At 49.5% G+C, this 3,976-nt stretch overlaps 1 pseudogene; it reads left to right on the top strand.

The window, feature by feature from the left end:
• The first annotated feature begins 2,371 nt into the window (after nt 1-2,371).
• On the top strand, nt 2,372-2,510 carry LOC125511816 (annotated as a pseudogene).
• Nucleotides 2,511-3,976: the final 1,466 nt, after the last annotated feature.

The following is a 3,976-nucleotide window of genomic DNA, read 5'->3' on the forward strand; positions in this document are numbered from 1 at the left end:
TTCCATGGAAAGAAGCTCTATGGCATTAGCAAGGCGGAGGACCTTATCCCTTTTGACCTAGGGTTGGATGAGGATGGAAGGCCCATGGTCACCATTGCAAGGCGTGTAATCCGACGGCCAATTGATTACGATGGTCGGGATGATGATTATAGTAGCAACGATGAAGATAATGATGGCGATGAAGATGAGGACGACGTCGAAGATGACGATGAGGACGACGAGGACGACGAAGATGATGTTGATGATCACGATGACCAAGATGAGGAAGTGATAGATATTGATGTCGCTGCAGATGATGGGGATGAAGGCGAGGAGGAGGAGGAGGAGGAAGAAGAAAAAGAAGAAGAGGCTGCGGTGGGCATGATAGCCGTGGCTGATAATGTGGTGGTCAATGATTTTCATGAGGGGCCAACAGTGCCAAATGATGATGATGGTCGAAATAACTTCAATTATCGGAATATCTCACATCATGGATTTATGCGCGATAAAGAATACACTTGCTGGCACTTAGTCCAGTCACACGGGGAGCTGCTCATGGTGAAGCCACACATCCATATCTTTCCAGACTATTCCTCATCCATTCGCCAGGTTGATGTTTTCATGGCCGATGTTAAGACACGCAAATGGGTGCCCATGGCTAATGGGCTCGGTGGCGACCGAGCACTATTCATCAGCCAACACTTCTCCAAGTTTGTTTCTGCACCTTGTGGAGATATCAAGGAGGATGACATCTATTTTCTCGAGTCAGGCGAGGTGCTCAATATGAAAACTCAGAATGCTAAACCGACGAGGTTTTACGAGCCTGGCTACCTAGGATGGAATGTCATGTGGCTCTTCCCCCCGGAGTTGGTGCTTTAACAATATTTAGATAGTCTTAATAGGTTTTTTTGGTTCTTCCTACATATTCATTCGTATACGACAGTGGATTTAGTTATTCATATCCGATTTTACTTGCGTTACTTTGGAAACTAGAGTTCAACCTCCACTGTCAATCTGCAGCTGCTTGTTGGGTCTACTAGTGTACTGCATGGACTCCTTTGGCAGGCTCTATCAAGGAACAAATCAATCACATTGATCTCTTTCTGAAAGACACTTTTTTCGCTTGAAATTATCATTCTTGTCACATGTTTATAACTCTATATGGAGCACAGCAATGAATACATCTTAAAGCCATCCAGCCTAATTTTAGAGTTGTCGAGCAAAGTGGAAAGAAGAAATCAAGTGGCTTATAGAGGGAGCTAATTAAGAGGAAGTACGTGTAGTATATAATCTATAGGGCAACGATAGGCGCTGGTGCGCCGGCCGAAAGTTCGGCCGGTCGCTCGGTAGCCGTAGGATCTGCGCGCCCGTAACTGTTCGAATCTCCCCCAAACTCGTCTTCTTCCTCACGCTAGACACGCGCCCCCTGTGACCCGCGAGGTGCATGATTCCCCGCCTGGTGATGGACACGATGGCCATGTTCGTCGAGCTCCGCTCGAGGGATGCCGCCGGGCTGCTAGGGCACGCCATGGCCATGGGAGTCGAGCTCCGCGAGGGATGCTGTCATGGCCATGGCCGTTGAGCTCCACGAGGGGTGCTGCCATGGCCATGGCCGTCTGTTAAAGTATGTATTATAGATGTATACGGTGTACATATAAACCGTATACATGCGTGGGCGTGTGCGTGTTGTAGCCAGGTAGTTAGGATATGTTTAGGTTGATCTCTATCCTTTGTATAGATTATGACTTGGAGATCAATCCTACAACAACCTAACTACCTAAACCCTGTAATCTCTTGTGCCTATATATAACACGCAACACGTCCTTGCTAAGGCATACGCTTAACCCATCTTTTCATGGTATCAGAGCCTCTCCTCTACGCACATCTCCCGCGCCGCCAAAAACCCTCGCGCCGCCATGTCTTCCTCAAGCTCCACCACAGCCGCTCCATTTGTGCTGATCCCCATCGCTGAGAAACTCCATCACTCCAACTTCAACATCTGGCGTGCGCAGGCTCTGGCCACAATCCGTGGCGCTCAGCTGGTCTCCTACCTCGATCCAGAGAGGGAGGAACCGACGCCCAAGCTGTCGGACAAAGACGACAAGGTCACCGATGTGCCGAACCCGGCATATGAGATCGACAGGGCTCGCGACTCTCAGGTTCTGAGTTTTCTTTTCAATTCCATCTCACCCCCTGTGATGGTTCAGATCGCAACATGCACCACGGCGTCAGCAGCATGGACTGCAATCACGGAGATCTTTATCTCCCAGACGGAGGCGGCCATCGTCAATACAAGGATGGCCCTCTCCACCACCAAGAAGGGAAACTCCACCATCGCTGAGTACCTTGGCGCATGAAGGCCCTCAGTGATGAGATGGCTGCCATCGGCAAGCCGCTCACGGACGATGATATGGTGTCGTATATCCTTGCTGGCTTGGATTTTGACTACATGTCATTCGTCTCCTCCATCTGCGCCAGGACCGTCCCCATCAAGCCCAACGAGCTCTACGCGGAACTCATCAGCTTCGAGAGCCACCTCGCCATGTTCGAGGGTGGCAACTCGTCGTCCCACTCATCCGCGAACGCTACCTCCCGTGGCGGTCGCGGTGGCTTCCCTCGCAGCGGAGGCCGCGGCAGGAACGGAGGCGGCCGTGGCCACGGTGGTGGCCGTGACAATGGAGGCAACGGCGGCCGCGGGAATGGCCACGGTGGGCGTGGCCAAGGAGGCGGGGGACGAGATGAGCTCCCTGAAGTGTTCTGCCAGATCTGCAAGAAGCCGAACCACACGGCTATAGAGTGATACAGGCGCTTCGACATCGCATTCACCAAGGAGAAGAGTGCGAGCGCCGTGTCCAACTCCTCCTACGGCGTCAACACCAATTGGTACGTTGACACAGGCGCCACAGATCACATCACCGGAGAGCTCGACAAGCTCACCATGAGGGAGAGATACAACGGCCATGATCAAGTGAACATGCCCAACGGAGCAGGTATGAAAATTACTCATATTGGTCAAGCATATGTTCGTACTCCCACTCGTAATCTTCATCTAAAAGATGTCCTTTACTCACCTAAAGCCACAAAAAATCTTGTTTCTGCTCATCGTCTATCTCAAGACAATAATGTGTTTCTTTAAACTCACCCTCGTTTCTTCTTCATTAAGGACAAGGCAACGAGGAGCACCCTCCTCCACGGCAGGTGTAGAGCCGGCCTCTACCCCCTATCATCAGCTTCTTTAGGCCCGGGCAGGCATGCTTTTGGTGCCACCAAGATCTTTTCGTCAAGGTGGCACGATCGACTAGGTCATCCGTCTTTGAAAATCGTTCAGCATGTTCTTAGCAAGAACAAAATTCCTTTTTCAGTTCATGAGTTGAATAAAGAGGGGGTGTGTGATGCATGCCAACAAGGCAAAAGTCACCAACTTCCCTATCCGCATTCTAGTAGTTTTTCGAATGCTTCTTTAGAGCTTATTTATTCTGATGTATGGGGACCTGCCCGTGATTCTATCAATAAAAAAAATTATTATGTGAGCTTTATTGATGATTTCATTAAATTTACGTGGATATTTCTTCTTAAGCATAGGTCAGAGGTCTTTAAAGTGTTTCATGAATTTCAAGCACTTGTAGAAAGACTCTTTGATCGCAAAATCATCACCATGCAAACCGACTGGGGTGGTGAGAATGAGAGGTTAAATTCCTTTTTTCGCCAAGTCGGCATCACACACCATGTTTCCTGCCCGCATGCTCATCAGCAAAACGGCTTCGCTGAAAGGAAGCATCGTCACATTGTCGAGGTTGGCCTCTCATTACTAGCTCATGCGTCTATGCCCCTCAAATTTTGGGATGAGGCATTCCTCGCTGCCACGTACTTGATCAATCGCACACCAAGTAAGGTGACCAATCTTGAAACTCCACTAGAAAAATTGTTTCATGAAACACCAAACTATCATGCTCTTCGTACTTTTGGGTGCGCATGTTGGTCTAACCTTCGTCCTTTC

The sequence above is a fragment of the Triticum urartu genome, chromosome 5 (genome assembly GCF_003073215.2).
Source record: "Triticum urartu cultivar G1812 chromosome 5, Tu2.1, whole genome shotgun sequence".
NCBI classification, from domain to species: domain Eukaryota; kingdom Viridiplantae; phylum Streptophyta; class Magnoliopsida; order Poales; family Poaceae; genus Triticum; species Triticum urartu.